The sequence below is a fragment of the Prionailurus bengalensis genome, chromosome C1 (genome assembly GCF_016509475.1).
Source record: "Prionailurus bengalensis isolate Pbe53 chromosome C1, Fcat_Pben_1.1_paternal_pri, whole genome shotgun sequence".
Lineage (NCBI taxonomy): Eukaryota > Metazoa > Chordata > Mammalia > Carnivora > Felidae > Prionailurus > Prionailurus bengalensis.
The window spans coordinates 220,566,190-220,582,750 of record NC_057345.1 but is presented as its reverse complement, the minus strand read 5'-3'; the positions used below and the strand labels follow the sequence as shown (position 1 = coordinate 220,582,750).

At 57.6% G+C, this 16,561-nt stretch overlaps 1 protein-coding gene across 1 annotated transcript in view; it reads right to left on the bottom strand.

Annotated features, from left to right (window-relative positions):
- Positions 1 to 11,591: 11,591 nt before the first annotated feature.
- Positions 11,592 to 16,561, bottom strand: part of TWIST2 (twist family bHLH transcription factor 2) — a 49,426-nt gene continuing 44,456 nt past the window's right edge. Inside the window, exon 2 of the mRNA XM_043578349.1 lies at positions 11,592 to 12,281. The gene's annotated coding sequence lies outside the window, so the exon portion shown is untranslated. The remainder of the gene's footprint in view (positions 12,282 to 16,561) is intronic.

Sequence of the window (16,561 nt, the reverse complement as noted above, 5' to 3'; positions counted from 1 at the left end):
GGCTCGGTCCGTTAAGCGTCTGACCCTTGATTTCAGCTCAGGTCATGATCTCACAGTCGTGGGATCGAGCCCCGTGTCGGGCCCCTCACTGAGCGTGGAGCCTGCTTGGGATTCTCTCTCTCCCTCTGTCCTTCCCCCCTGCTCATGTTCTCTCTCTCTCTTAAAATAAATAAACCTTTAAAAAGTATTTTAAAAACCACTAGTACGGTTACAAAGACATCTTAAATTCTCAACCTGTGGAGAGGTTGTGAGAGTTGATTTTATGTGTCAACTTGACTGGGTGAAAGGATGCACGGTGACCCGCAAAAAGCAGGATTTCTGGTTGGGTCTGGTTGTGTGTCCTGAGGAGATCGGCTCTGGAATCAGCAGACTGAGTAAATGGCCCTCACCAATGCAGGCGGATACCATCCCGTCCCTTTAGGGCCCCAATGAAACCAAAAGGCAGAGGACCGGTGAGTTCCTCTGTTTGAGCCGGGACAGCTGTCCCCTCCCGCTCTCAGACGCTGATGCTCCTGGGTCTCTGGCCTCGATTTGCGTGGAGTGACACCCCCAGCTTTCCCGGGTCTCCAGGTTGCGGACGCGGACCGTGGGACTTCTCAGCCTTCACAATCACGTAAGCCAGTTCCTGTAACTATGTCTCCGGACGTGTCCCATCGGTTCTGTTTCTCTGGAGAACCCTCATGCAGAAATACTACGGTAAATAGGGGCGCCTGGGTGGCGCAGTCGGTTAAGCGTCCGACTTCAGCTCAGGTCACGATCTCGCGGTCCGTGAGTTCGAGCCCCGCGCGGTCCGTGAGTTCGAGCCCCGCGTCAGGCTCTGGGCTGATGGCTCGGAGCCTGGAGCCTGTTTCCGATTCTGTGACTCCCTCTCTCTCTGCCCCTCCCCCGTTCATGCTCTGTCTCTCTCTGTCCCAAAAATAAATAAACGTTGAAAAAAAAAAAAAAGAAATACTACGGTAAATAAAGGAGTTCGCCTTAAAAAGGGAAGGTGGCTGGATGGGAACGGTCTGAGAAATGTGGACACCCGTTGAATGACGGGCACAGGACCAAGACGGAGAACACAGAGGAAGCACTCCTAAGGCGACACCTGTGGATCCCGGGTCGCGACGGGGACGTTAGAGTGCAAGGTCGTGACCTGTGCCTCCGTGTTCCCCCAGGCCTCACTGGGTACCCCTGTGCGCGTGCGCTTTGAATTCAGCCGATTTGATCTTGTTGGTGCAAAACTCTACAACCTGGCATGAGTGTGACAGAGGGGCACGCACTGGTTGTGCAGGCAGAGCAAATGCACGCTCCGCCCGCCGCCCGCGGTCAGCTCTCCCGGGAGAGGTGGAGCCCCGCCCTTGCATTGGGAGCGCCCGCCGGCACACCCGGCCGGGTCACACGTGCGTGCGAGCCCACGGAGTCACCCCTCACGAGCGGATCCTAGATGCCAAGTGCCGTGCCAGGGCCTGGAGGGCCGGCGGGGAGCAAGGTGACAATGGCCGGGCCCTTGCAGAGCTTAAGCCGCACTTCGGAGACAGACAGATCAGGCAGAAGAGCAAACTCAAGCTCCACCCCTCGTCCCTTGTGCCCCACGAAGGAATGTTTCTAGTAAAGAAACATTGCTGTGACGTCACCAGCGCCGACCCTGACGTTACCAAGCACAGATGCCTAAACTGTGCTTCCGACGTGGCGGAAAAACAACTGAAAAACGTTGGAGGTTTTTAAATTTTTTTTTTTTTCAACGTTTATTTATTTTTTGGGACAGAGAGAGACAGAGCATGAACGGGGGAGGGGCAGAGAGAGAGGGAGACACAGAATCGGAAACAGGCTCCAGGCTCTGAGCCATCAGCCCAGAGCCTGACGCGGGGCTCGAACTCACGGACCGCGAGATCGTGACCTGGCTGAAGTCGGACGCTTAACCGACTGCGCCACCCAGGCGCCCCAGGAGGTTTTTAAACTCGTGATGTCTTTCACGTCTCGCACAGAAAGGGGGTCACCCAGACTATGACAGTGACCAGCCGAGGGCCGTCCCCAGGGTGCAGCCGTGGCACACACAGGGCACGCCCGCTTGCCCGCGTCAGCCTCTCTGCAGCCTGCTGAGGGCTCTCGGCCGCCCCACCCCTCCCGAGCCCCCACGGGGGCTGCGGAAACACATCCTTCTGGCTCTACCCGCCCCCCCTGCCCCGGCCAGTGAGATCAGGCTCCACGCGCCCCGACCCCCAAGGGGACCCCGCTCGGCCCAGCTCCTCATGCCGACGAGGCCACCCGGGCCACGGCCGCGGCAGCTCGGAGGTTGGCTGCGTTGGGCCCGGCATCCACCCCCCTCCGGCCGGCCGGGGAGGGGGACGGGGTGGCTGTGCGGAGACCAGGCTGTTTACTCGGAAGAGCCGTGGGCAGGAAGATACTATCGACACGGAAGACATAAAACTGAAGGCGGGGAGATTTTCCTTTTGTTCCTTGTGAATCCTTGCAAGTCCCCGAATGGACAGTGGGAGGGGCTGGGTCCTCAGGGTCAGCAGGACCATCCAACAAACAGCATGCGCAGCTTTTTCCAAAGTGATTGGCTTTGCGGTCTTCTCCTCTCTCTCTCTTTCTCTCTTTCTTTCTTTCTTTCTTTTTCTTTCTTTCCCTTTCTTTCTCTTTCTTTTTCTCTTTCTTTCTCTCTTCCTTCCTTCTTTTCTTTTTCTTTCTTTCTTTCTTCCTTTCTTTCTCTTTATTTCTTTCTTTCCTTCTTTCTTTCTCTTTCTTTCTCTCTTTCTCTCTTCCTTCCTTCCTTTCTTTTTCTCTTTTCTTTCTTTTCTTTCTTTCTTTCTCTTTCTTCCTTCTTTCTTTCTTTTTCTCTTTCTTTCTTTCTTTCCCTTTCTTTTTTTCTAATCTGTGAATTGTTGGGTCAATACCAACATCATAAAGAGGCAGCTTTTGTTAATCTTGGCATCAAAATGATGTGTTTTCAAAACCTGAACCAAACCAAAGAAGTAACAAGTTAGAGAAGTAAGCCTGAAGAAGCAGCATACTGTTTTGTGGGGAGTCTGCAAAAGAAAACAAACAAACCACAACCATAATCGGGGGAAAAAGCAGTCTGCTGCGGGCTGAGTAAATGTCTAGCCCCACACTGTGGGAAGCTTGAAGGCTTTCGTCCGAGCTGAGCATGGGAAGATGTGGGTTTTAAGACGGATGCATCAGCCAAGGTTCTGGCCCGGCCACGCTCTCCTCGTCTGGGATGCGGTTCCCGCCCTCCCAACAGAGGGCTGCTGTAGGGTAGCGTTGCCCGTCCACAGATCAAGAGAAGTGTGGGAACAGCCTTCGAGGACCTTGACCCCGAAGAATGTTTGAATGTGTCCATCAGAAACAGAAGACCTGCCCACCTGTCAGTGGACGACCCAGAGCCAAATGACCTAAGCTGGGACATTTGAATCCAGGAGCACGGAGATTGCACTTAGCTTTTGACACCCATCTGACGTTTCTTCCCATCTCTGGGGATTGAAAAGGGGGCACATCAACACAGCCCCAGGAATGACGGCCAACGTCTGACTTGCTCCTGTGTCATCACACGTACGTTTCTCGAGAGCCCTGCACGTGTTTTTCTTCTTTGATTCCTTCCTCGCAGAGGGGGAAACAGAGGGAAAACGGGTCATTTGTTGTGGTTATTTCTTGTGCTGGGTTGTGTCAAGTCAGAAAACTGTCTCTCTGTTCTTCTTCCAGCAGTGGAACAGGAAGACAGGGAGGCCTTTTCAGCCCCGGTGGCTGTGAAGGTGGCCCTCGTGGTCACCTGGATTCCTAGAATGTTACGCCTGGCGGTTTCCGTTTTCCTCAATGTCATTGTAAAGGTTACTGTTTGAACGTGGGTTGTTATGATGTCAACATATCAGAAAAGGTTTCCCTCTCCTCTCATAAAGTTCTGCACGCGTGACAATTGTTAGCAAACAATGATCTAATTCCTGTTTTGGTGGAAGTTTTGAGCGCATTATCTCTTAGAGCTTTTTACATCATGAATGGACAGGCAATCCGGTTTAAATGGATGTAAACGACTAGGACAGTGTTCTTTGGGGAGGGTTCGGGAACCTTCAGGAGAAGTTTGGTCCAGCAGCTCTGTGATGCAGAGGGACAGAGGTCCCTCAGGCCCCTGGCTCCCCCTGCACGGCAGGTGGAACCACAGGCTGACCACGCCCTGCTCTGAAGGAAGGGAGGCGTCCCCAGCTGGATTCCTGAGGCTCACTGAGCCACCTCTGTGTCTTTCTTGACCCTGTGCTACTTTCAAGTGTCCTGGGGCCCCCAGGTGATGGGCTCTGGTGGGGCCTCGCATCAGAAGGCACCTGTCTGGAAAGCCACTTGCTGAAGGGCTCCCTGGGAAGACCCCAGGGTGGATGGCTCTGAAGAGGCATGCGCCCCGCAAGCCATTCCCCTCTGGGCCTGGAGAATTCCCAGAGAACCCCGAGCAGGGACACCTCCAGGCCAGCTGCTGTTTCCAACCCCATGGGCCCGCTGACCCCATCCTCAAGTCACCAGGTCTCCACCCTGGCCAGCTCAGCCACCCACAGCCCCCCGTGCTCAAGCCCACCACTCTCATCAGTCTTTCTAAGGCGCCCTCCGAGCTCTTCAGGCCCAGACGATGGATGACAGAGAACTGTCCACTCTCCTCTTGGCGGAGCTCTGTGCCTTCCCCTCCCCTTACCTGTCTGTCCTCCTCCCATGCCTCTCCTGTCCGCTCTCGTGCACCACACAGCGCAGCCGGGGGCTCCCAGTCCCCCCGCCACTGGCCACACGCGGACTTCCCTGCGGCCCCCACCCACCCCTCCTGGGGTCAGGCCGCCTGCCCTCTGCCCTCCACATCCCAGCGGCAGGTGGGCTCTCCGGGGGTCACAAAGCCCCCACTCCTCTTCGGCCACGCACCCTGCCCTGCGGCACGGTGGCCACTCCTCCGTGTCTGTCCTGTGCTGCCACTGCCTCGGTGGCCTCTTTTGAGCACAGCCCCAGGTTGCTTGCTTGTGTAGACATTCATCTGAGCTGCGGGCTTTGTGGCCCTGGAGCCTCAGCCCTGCCCACTCCCAGCAGTGAAACCACCCTTGGGGAGGCTTGTGGGCTGTCTCCCTGAATATGGGGGTGCCAGGAAGGTGGGGGGGAGGAGGGGAGGGCAGTGGAGGCAGCTGAGAGGCATGGGAAGAGGAGGGGTCTCTGCTGGCCTTTCCTGTCTTCATCACTTTGAGGACCGAGGACGCTTGGCTTAGCTAAGCTTCTGCTAACAGCACGTTCACTCTTTTAATACAGAAACCAGTTTGGGAGTTGGGGTGTTCCCAGAGAAAACATCGCCCCTGGATCTCCACGCTGCATGGGTGGGTAGTCTCGTGAAAGGGGGCCGTGAGGCTGGTGGCCCTGGTGTAGCCCCAAAACCAGCCACAGGGAGCCCTCGGCATGTGTCATACACCGTCCCTTGACCCCAGGCCACCGCAGGCTGTGTGGTGTGCTAGGACAAGCAGGCGGGTCTCCCCTTCTGCGCGCAGCCCGTGCGGACGGCCCTACTGTGCGACGACCCTATTAGGAGTCAAGCCACGATGACACTGTGAGAAAACGCGAATACGCAGATTACCTTCCTGTCATGAAACCCCGGGAGAAAGGCCCGACGGGGGTTTCGTCCCATTTTACAGCAGAAGAAATCCAGACCACAAACCCAGCTTCTGACGGGACCCTGCCCCGGCTCATTCCAGGAACACGATGTGACACAAACCACAGACGACAGTTGCACCAAGAGGGCAGGAAGAAACCGCTGGTAAAAACAGGACGGAAACCAAGCCACGTCTCTTCCAGGCCCAAGCGGCTGGCAGCTTGGGATGTGGCGGGAGAACATTTCTGATGCTCGAAGGGAAGGTCGTAGGGGGGTGAGGCCGGCTGGGTCCTTCAGGGATGAGGGTCCTGCCTCCTCTGTGCCCTCTCTGACCGCCCCGCCGAGTGTGCATCCGGCCCAGAGTGGGAGGGCTAAGATGTTCTGGGACCCAGCCGGGCCACGCCCCTGGCCCTGGCCGGCGGTGCCCTCCCCGCTGGGGAGCCCGGGATATCTGGAGGGGTTCCCTGCTGTTGCCCCAGTGCCCGTCACTGGCCTGGTTCACCTTGAAGGGCTTCCCCGCCACCCACGTGGGCGGCACGCCGATGCCAGGGAACAGCCCCAAGCCCCTGGCCAAAGCACGCGGAGTCCTGCCCACGTCAAGCAAGTGAGGAGCGTGGCCTGGCGTAGAGTTTGCCTCTGTCGTGCAAGGTCCAAGTGCCCGCAGCCCAGCGAGGAGCGGCGATCTGGTCCCTGTCCACCGCGGTGGATGCTGTCCTCAAGGCCACATCAGTACCTCTCTGGGTTGACCCTCCTGAGCGCCGAGGCCAGGCCGTGGCTGGTGGAGGGGCCGGGAAGTGGGTTTGGAACGGCCGGTGGGGCGGACCCACCCCCGTCTTCAGGAACACCTGCTGATGCTTTTCGTTCTCACACTGAGGGGCCGCCCAGCCAGGCCCTCAGAGGGTTTCCCAGCCCAGGCCCGTCTGGCTCACCACCCTGAGCCTCTTCTCTGCGAGTGGTGTCTGAGACCTCTCAGGAGTGAGCCCCAAGTGGGCAGCTGCGCCCAACATCCTGTCCAGAGGGAAGTTTGGGTGGCTGGCGCTTCCCCCCCTCCCCCGAGCGTTCTTGGGGCTGCGGCGGGGAAAGTTCGAGCACAAGGAAGGGGGAGGATTAGCGTCCAAGAGCTCACGGGTCACAGGGGACACCACACAGGCAGGCGGGTGGGGACCTTCCTCCTCCTCTGACGTGGGGCCTCGGGACTCCGGCAGGCTGCTCTCCGAGTGCCTTTCGATTTTGGAGAGGGACCCAATCTGCCGCATTCCAACTAGAAACATCGCGAGTGTAAAAATACCTGAAGGCAACGTGGGGTCTGATGCTACTGGACCCGCAGCTAAAGCTGGCCGGATCCCTCCCACCGGTCAGCCTGCGTTAAGCCCCATACTTCGGGAAGCCCTGAGTCTCTGCGGCCCCTGCAACCACAAACCTTGATTCTGAAGCCCGAGATGAGTAGATTTAATCGACCCAAAGGGGCCAAGAAACCGGTCAGAAAGGCCAGCAGTCCTCCACCGCGGCTCTGAACACACAGCGGTCAAGGCTCAGATGGCTCACGCCATCTGCCACCCCCAGAAAGGAACTCCGAGCCGCGGTGACCTTTCCAGAAGACTTGAGAAGCAGGAGCCCTAGCGGGCGGGGGTCGGACTGTGCCTTTTGCCCCCAGTGGCGCATCGTTAAGTCGAAGCCCGGCTTGTGGAGGGTTTGGGCGTACGCCCGGCTCGTGTTTGCTCTGAGCTGGGCGGCTCGCTTCTACAGGAGCGGGGAGCAGTCAGGTGGCGGCTCGCCCGGCTGGGCGCGGCATCCCAGGTAGAGCGGACACCCAGACAGAGGCCCTGTCCTTTGGGCCGTAAATCGGCAATTAGCGGAGAGCCCCGTATTCCTTCCATCCGGCCTCTGTGGAGGGTGGCGGTCTGCAGGCAGAGGGCTCCCAGGAGGGGCCTGCCCCTTCCTTCCCACAGGCGGAGGGGGGAGGGGCAAGAGGAGGGGCCGCACGTGCCACCGTCCCTTGTATCCCCGGGGAGTTGTGTCCCCAGGGTCGGCGCCACCGGGGAGACCGAGAAACCGCCTCCCCATCATCCGTTCTCATCACCGATGTCATTGTGCCGTCCTGTCCCCGTCTGCACCTTCCCTCCTTAGCTCCTGTGGGGAAGCCGGCCACGGGCAGTGACTAGTAGAACCCGAGAGTTCTGCCCACCCTGCGTTTTTAAGCCTGGGAAGTAAGGCCAGCCCCCCTGGCTTCTGGCGTTTCTGGTCTCACTTCACTTTCCCATTTTATTCTCAACAAAGCAAACACGCGGGCAGGGAGCTTTCCAGCTTCGTCTAGGGCTGCCCTAACACACGGGGCGGCTTCAACAGTGGAGACGCGCCCTGTCTCTCTGTTCTGGGGCGGGGAGGTCCCAGACCAAGGTGTGTGTGGGGTCGTTCGTTCTCAGGCCACGAGGGAGAACCTGTTCCAGGCCGCTGTCCTTGGTTTATTGATGGCCATCTTCTCCCTTCCTAACTTCCTCTTCCTGCAAGGACACCTGTCATATGGCATTGAGCTCACCCTAATGACCTTTTACTTGATTACCTTTGCAAAGACCCCAGCTCCAAGTAGAGAGTCACCTTCTGAAATCCTGGGGGCCAGGACTCCAACGTATGATTGTAGGGGACATAATTCAACCCGTAACAAACCGGAATGGCTTTTACAGGGCACCCTGTCCACCTCTGTGGTTTATAGAAGGAGAAACTGAGGCAGAGAGAGAGAAAGTGACCACCACCAACAGCTCTCTTTCCAGATGATCGCTGGGTGCCAGGAAGCGTGTTGGGTGTCGTTCACACGTGGCCCCACCCAAGCCCACCCTGGAGGCAGGTGCCGGCATCTGGAAGAGTGGGGAGCAGAAACGCACCTATGTCTCCTATCGTGAGTTCCCATTTCTATTGTTATGGGAATCTTTGTCTCTTTGTTCCTTTTTAAAAAACGTTTATGTCCTTATTTTGAAAGAATGGGAAAGAAGAGAGCAAGCATGGATGGGCGGAGAGAGAGAGAGAGGCGAGCCCAAGCAGGCTCTGAGACGTCAGCACAGAGCTTGGCACAGAGTTTGAACTCATGAACCATGATATCACGACCTGAGCCGAGATCAAGAGTCAGACGCTTAACCGACTGAGCCACCCAGGCGCCCCTCTTTGTTCCTGAACATCACTTATCACTTGCTTGTCTCCTCATTTGGTAAAGTCTTCTGTGGGGTGACAGCTCCCTGAGGCCTTCCCTGGGTCCCAGCCTGGCTTGTGTTTTTCACGTGCACCCCCAGAGTCGCAAGATGTCTGTCACGGCCCCTGCGCATGCCCCTGGCCTAGCACCTGCCCGCTGTCTCCCGGACTTACCTGTGATGTGAGAGTCACGTCTTAATAAAGAAACCACCTCATGCCAAAATAATCCAGGTGGCCAGTAGAGTTCCAGGAAGCTCGTGGCAGGGAGCTGTCTCCCCAACGCGTGGCAAGAATCTTGACGCTTCCCTGTCCACGGCCGCTTTCGGTATCCTTGGCAATGACTGCCACTGCTGCCCCGAACTCGGTGCCCCTTCCTCAGCCCTCCATCCCAGGCCGTGTCTCCCACGGCCCCATCCCTGATGCCCTGCCACGAAGCGTAGGCACTGACAACACCCAGGACTTTCACTCCAGACATTTCTACGTCCCAGACAAGGAAACAGAGGCTCCGTTGCTCTACTCGGCTTGGGTGGGTCACGGAGTCAGGACGGCCCGAGGTTCTCAGGACTCCCAAGTCGGGCCCTCCCACCACCCTCAGGCTGGGAAGGAGGGGATGGGGCAGGGTTTCTGATTCTCCTGGGCCACAGTCCAAGGCAGACCGCGTGTCGACACAAGGAGTATTCAAGCAGATGGACCGAGAGCACACGGTCAGTGAATAAAACACGAATGGAGTCAACGTGCTGACCCCAAGCTAAACGCACAAAGTGTAAAGGTGAGTATGTTCGCTGGAAAGAAGTCCGTGGCCCCACTGCTCCTCAGTATTAATGATTGTTTCTGGTCAGTAGGGGAGGAGTTAATCCAACGGGCTCTATTCCTTGCGTGAGGCCAGAGCAGTTGGAAGAGGAGTTCTCGGCTGATTTTTAAATGAGACCTGGGGGGCCCCCCCCGGGTGGCTCAGTCGGTTGGGCGTCCGACTTCGGCTCAGGTCATGATCTCACAGTTCGTGAGTTCGAGCCCCGCGTTGGGCTCTCTGCCGACAGCTTGGCGGAGCCTGGAGTCTGCTTCAGATTCTATGTCTCCCCCTCTTTGCCCCTCCCCTGCTTGTGCTCTCTCTCTGTCTCAAAAATACATAAAAACATTAAAAAATTTTTTTTTTTAATAAATGAGACCTGGGAACATAAATGCTTTATTCAGGGCCTTATGGGGCCCGGGGACACAGCGGGGTGTCCCAGGTCCCAGGATATGACTTCGGTCCTTTCCTGGGGTGCCCTGCTGAGACCCCGAGCTCCGTCCCCGACTCTCCCATGACAGGCAAGGTGTCTTCTCTGGTCTTCCCTCAGCCCCAGCACCCCACTGTGGTCACGCCCAGCCAAGCTCTCTGCCCCTCAGCGGAGGCAGCATGAATTTTGCAATTTGGAAGTCAAGAAAGAAACTCTTTGTGGCCACCCCATCTGCACATTTGATGTGATAGCATTTGCTATTGTTTTCCTTTTGAATCCCTTCAAGGCAAGGTGCCGGAGTATCTAATGGCCTCTGCTGGACCCGGCAGGACAGCGAGGGGCAGTTCTGGACTCTCACTGCCAGGGCCCCAGCTGCCCAGCTCTGTCTCCCCGAAACCTCTACAAGGGATATAGTTGTGTGTGTGTGTGTGTGTGTGTGCGTGTGCACGTACACGTGTCCACTCTTGTCTGTGGTCAGTGCTGGGGCTCGTGCTGCAGGGACCAGGCCCCCAGACAGGTCCACAGGACCCCTCTAGTTGGTGCCAGTCCTGGCGGAAGCTGCTGCTGCCTCAGGGTCACTGCAAGGAGCCAGCCAGGTGATGTTCTGAGGGTCTGCCCTTCTAGTGGCCCCGGGCAGTGGCAGAAAGGGAGGAAGAAGATTCACAGGCCGCCACAGCCCTGCTCCCGAGAATCCTGTCCGGGCGCTGGGTGGCCTCCGGGTGGCGCCGTGTCCTCAGACAGCTCTGTCCAGCAGACCTCGTATCAGTGTCCCCCCGACCCATGCCACTGGTGGTGCAGGGAGGTGACCTGGTGACGTGCAGCTGCCCAGCTGGAAGCCCTTAACCTGGGGCTACCCACACCCGCCCTGGTGCCCCCAGACGTGGCGAAAGGCTCAAAAGGCCAGCGCGTGGGGTGCGGGGCTCGCCGCCCCTCCCAGCGATGTGTCTGCCCTGTTACCCCGCCCACCTGGACCGGACCCCAGCCAGACTCGCCTTCTTAGCTGCAGACTGTGACCCTTCTGGGGTTTCTGGGCAAGGGCTCCGAGCTCCCCTGTTGATACAGGTGCTCCTTCCTTAACTTCCCCCTGCTGGGTGCCCAAGCCTCTGGGGGGCCGGACAGCTGCACGTGGGGGCCAGGGTTAGACGTATTCAGAGGAGTCTGGCCCCTTCTGGGAACGTGAAGGAGGGGCATGGGTGTGGGGGTGAGGCTGTGGGGAAGGCTCCGCAGAGCCAAGGGTGGCGGGGGGTGCGGGGGGGGGCGGCCTCGGCCTCGGCCTCGGAACGGGGATGGACGCAGGATGCACAGTCTCCACGTCACAGGCAGGAGGAGGTCTGGTCAGCGGTGCTGTCTAGCCCCGGGGGCTTCGGGGGAGGCCAGACGCACGGAGGGGCCCAGGCCAGCCTCACCCGCTTTCCCAGGCCTGCGTCCATAGCCCTGTGCACCGCGTCAGGGATGGCAGCTTCTAGAAAGTTGTACGACTACCCGTGGCACACTGCCTCACACCCTCTCTTGTCCCTTCTAAAGCGAAGCAGTGGTCAACTCTGTGACCCGGTCCACGTTTCTCGGGCCGACTCCTTGCTGCGAAGTACAGAAGAGGAGAGGGAAGGCCGGGCTGCAGGGACATCTTTATTATTCCTGGGAGGGGGCAGGGTACACAGCCACGTTGCAGTCACCGAGCTTGTTAAAAACATCTCAATAAATAAAACAAATAAGCAACATATACACTGAAACAGAAAATATTTTAAAAAATGGTTAGCTGAGCAAATCACAAGAGAGAGAGAGAGAGGCGAGGGGTGAGAAGGAGTCCAGGCTTGCTTGGAACGATCATGCAGAGGCTGGGGTGGGGGGCGGGGGAGGGCATGCGAGGTTCTTTGTCTGAGAGCCTTGGTCCAGTTTAAACAGAGTTGTACAGGAATGCATTTCTGTTTTATTAAAAAAATATACATTAAAAAGGCACTTAGAGGGAAATACAAATCCAAAATTTAAATCCTGGTAAATATGTTCCTGAATCTAGAGATTTTCAGAAAGAACAAATCCCCCCTCCCCACCAAAACAAAAAACAAAAAAAAAACCCAGAAGGAAAATCCAAACAGTGGCAGGGACGATAATGACCATGTCACCAGCAGGGACCGTCTCGGGGGAGGAGGTGTGCGGCCCGGGGTCCTCTATCCAAGCCGCTGCTGTCCCCGTGTCTGGACGCTGTGCCGGGAGCAGAGCTGGGCCCCTTGAGGTTGCACAGGTGTCAGAAGTGACAGACGTGGAGGTGCCCCGATTCCACTTGGGCCTCGGCCCCGCAGGACAGCCTGGAAGACAAGGGAGAGGGAGCGTGAGCCCTCACTGCATGCAGGTGTGCGTGTGTGTGTGTGTGTGTGTGTGTGTCTGTGATGTGTGTGTGCGGTCCTAGGCCCTCTCATCACGCGTGGATCCCGGCGCCCCCCACTGTGATCAGGGCACACAACCGTCCCGTCTCTGAGGGCCCGCAAGCGCGTGTAAGGGTCTGCCGGAGCGTGCGTGTGACGTGCACAGCGTCCTGTTGAAAGAGTGTGTCCAGGGGCCACCCAGAGGGCCCCTCCCAGCCCCCCTGCCTGACTGTGGGACCGGCCGGCGAGGCGCCAGGTCAGGAGCCCACCCCACGGACGAGGGGCCACGCTCTCCCAGAACCGCCACGGCCTTCCTGTGAGGAAGGTGGGCTCACCCAGGGGGCCTCGTCGCCTGGAACGTGGCGGGGTTAGGACAGAGACCCGATGGAGAGGCAGTGAGAGGGAATGCACACAAGGGACCCAGCGGTGGGGTCCCCAGACCGCGCCCACGAGCCCCGCTCGAGAGGACGTGCTTCCCGGAAAGAAGCTCGGGCGGGGTGTGATCTCCAGACCGTACACAGGCGTGGCCGCTGTGAGCCTCGGTCACCTGTCACGGTAGTGGGAAGCCCAGGAAGACGGGGGTCCTGCTGCTGGGCACGGGCGTCTGCTCAGGGCCTGTCCGCCTGTTGCAAAGGTGCTGCAGGTGCCAAGGGCGAGGACGGCTGGGCCCCCCACCTCGCTCCAGGGGGCAGCTCGCGGCTAGGGCCACTTCCAGCCCGTCGCCGGCCGTTCTGGGGCCGAGGGCTCCTGATGGCCTCGTCCCGCAGGACCCCCGTCCCACAGAACGCTTGGCAGCTTGCAACCAATCCCGACCTATGTCATCCTTCCCAGGAGCCCCTGAACTTTGTTAGGGATTCTTTAGACTGGCTGGTGGGCACTCCGGCTCCCCGTGATCTTTACCGCCTACCCCAGGGCCCGGTGCGCACAGCACGCACCTCCTCATCTGGAGAACAAAGAAATAACCAGATCAACTTCATAACCAAAGGAGGCAAGTCCATTCATCAGAGTCGTCTATGTGCTGGGGCCACCTGGTCCTGGGGGCAAAACGATGCTTGAGGCCGGCCTTTCCCGGTGTGGCCAGGGGTGGGGTGGGGGGCTGCCGGACCCAACTGCTGAGACAGAAGGATGAGGTTTGCAGTGAGGCCGGCCGGGGCTGGGGGTGGGGAGGAGTCAGGAATGGCTTTACCCAGGAGAAGCCTGAGAGGAGGGTCACTGTAGGAACTTCCCTCCAGGATAAGAAGTCAAGGACAGGCACCCCAGGTCCTGGGACCGTGATGTGTAAGGGTACAAGAACACAAAAGGATTTTTGATCCGGTGAAGGGTGACGACTTCCACAGTGTGTTGTGGGTGTGCATGTGAGTGTGAGTGTGTGTCCCTCATACTACTGGGCAGTTGCAAGCAGGAAGCTTCCCCCTCTCCCTGCACCCCCAGCTCCCTTCCCCCAGATCCCTAGAGAATTCTAGAAAGCCCCGCTGGGCCAAGACAAAGGGCTAAGAAGTTTAAGACACATTTTCCCTGAAAGAAACTCATGTGTGCGAAAACATGCACACACACACACACAGACACACACACACACACACACACACACACACTTCTTTTCTTTCGAGCCCAGAGCACTCCAAATATGTACGCTTTTCTAAGTGGTCCTGGGCAGCAAGTCAAAGGCTGCTCTCTCTTGGAGACTGTGGTTGTAATTAGATAATTAATAAGGGGGGCAGCTAGAGAAAGGTAAATGGGAGCCTTCCTCAGAGGGAGGAAATAGTTACAACAGTTTTTGATATATGAGCCGCACCAACCCTCCAAGGGGAAATACAGTATCATCCATGAAAAGCCAAAAATGACAGAGGCCGTCCCCCAGTAGTGGTGAGTTTCAGGGCTGCTTCGTGCACCCGCGGGGCCCAGGGCTCAGGCAGAAATGAGCAGGTTCATTCGTCTTCTTGACCGAGAGCCTGTGGGCCTGGCCCCCCTGAGGTCACCCTGACCCCGGCCATGTCTGCTGACATGGGCAGCATTCTCAGCAACAAATGTAAAACATGTGGGGCCCAGGACTGCCTCCCGCGTGTAACAGCCACCTGAAACCATATGCGTGTGCCCTGTCTGTAGTTCACTCCCCACATCTGTCTGCCTTGCAGAGATCGGGGGGGATGGTGGTGATGGGCAGAGCGGAGGGGCAGCGGCTACACTGAGAGGGTGACTTTGCTCCTCTCTGCCACACCAGACCCTTGGGCACGAATATGCAGTAAAGGGTCTTAGTTGACTATTAATTCCAGGACCTCACCCAGGGAGTGAAACGCCAATAAAAATTCTCCAAAAGGTGAGGCAGGGGCTTCAGGGGGAAGATTTTATTAAAAGGCCTTCCATCCATCCACCCATGTACCCACCATCCATCCGTCCGTCCATCCACCCACCTTTCACATATCTACCCCCCCACCCTTCCTTCCTTCCATCCATCCACCATCTATCCACCCACCCAGCCATCCATCCATCCATCTACCCATCTACCATCCACATATCTACCCTCCCACCCTTCCTACCCTCTACCCACCCACTCATCTATCCACCCACCCACCCATCCATCCATCCGTCTATCCACCCACCTACCATCCGTCCATCCATCCATCCATCTTCTTAACATGTATGGAGCTTCCATCATGCGCCAGAAATGCTAGTAGTTATTTAAAAAGCCCAGAAGTGAAACAGAGAAATGTAACAGGGGAGAAGAAACCTGTTTGTAAGCAACTAGAACACACAGTAGACAGTGGCAACTTTTTAAAGAAAGTACAAGGCAGACTGTGCAGCCAGAAAGGGAAGGGACAAAGTACCTTGAACTTTGTGGGACGCTGCCAACAAAAGGCAGGGTAGGGAGTAAGGTGGAGGGGAAATGGGCACAGATGTGTGATCTCTAATCAGTACAGCACACGCACACGCACACACACACACACACACACGCCCCTGAGATTTTGCCAGTGGAGATGGGGGAGGAGGTTGAATGTAAGTCTCAGGAAGGCAGGAACTGCGCACAGAAACCCCGGAGCATGGCCACCTTGCAGAGCGCGGAGCAGATGCCCTGAGCCTCACCCAGGCCCTCGTCGCCCCCTTCGGCCTGAAAAGGGGAGGAGTCTGCCTCCCTCAGACCCGACATTGCCCAGCTCACTCGAAGGAGCCACCACCGGCCAGTCCGCACTTGCTGCCACTTGTTGTTTCTCCCCTCCCAGTCACTATGCCAAAAACAAAGACCCCCAGCTCCTGGGCTCCAGAACACCGGGACTGGGGGGACGCGCCCTATGCAGATGGACAGTAATGAACCCAGCGGTGGAGCTGACGGCTGCCACCTCCCTGGAGGGTCTTGCCCATCCCCCATGGGCCAGTCCCCCTGCTTGGGCACCCATCGAGCACCGTTGTTCAGCTGGGGCCCCCCGTGCCCTCGCCAAGCCTGAACACAGCCTCCTGACCATTTGAACATGGCTCCCCGGGGTTGGCTGGGGGCATAGAACCCACTTGCTAACACCAATCAGACGTGCCATAAATACGAGTGAAGACCACGTGAGGCCTCACACCGGGCAACTGGGGACCACGGCGGGGAGATTAGCAAGCCAAGCGCCTCACAAGTGGCCCAGAGCACGAGGATCAAACTTTCCGGACGGTGGAATTTACCATTTGGAGAGAAGCCACGGGGAGTCTGCACATGGAGAAAGTAAGGCTGCTCTGCTTTCAGAGAGAAGGAGCAAGCAGGAAGTAAGAAGAGGGCTCTTGGAAATCGCAAAACGTCTGGAAGTGGAGTGTTTCTCAAGTAATGGAAGCAAACTAGCAAAACAGACCTGATGAAAAACGATCAACAAATCAGAGGCTGACTCATGGAGGTCTCCGGCATCTGAGCAAAAGACAAGGAATGTGGAAGGAGGGAGGAGAGGCAGCCACAAAAGAGATATGGGGGAAGACGTCCCCAGGCTCAAGGAAGATTGACGGTCCCAGATGAAAGGGACACAGAGTTCTGGAAAGAAGAGCTGACAACACGGGTGAGCATGCCACATCACAAGGAAAGTTCTGGATTCTGAGTACAGAAAGCCTCCGACAGGCTTCCAGACAGAAAAAGAAACAAAAAAGCACCCAACGAGGGCCACCCGCTGACAGCCAATCCCAGGGTGTCCCGTGTTCCTGCGGAAAGGGGTCCATGGACCACATCGGGGAGCAGAAGGAACATGTTGAGGCATATACGGCTCAGA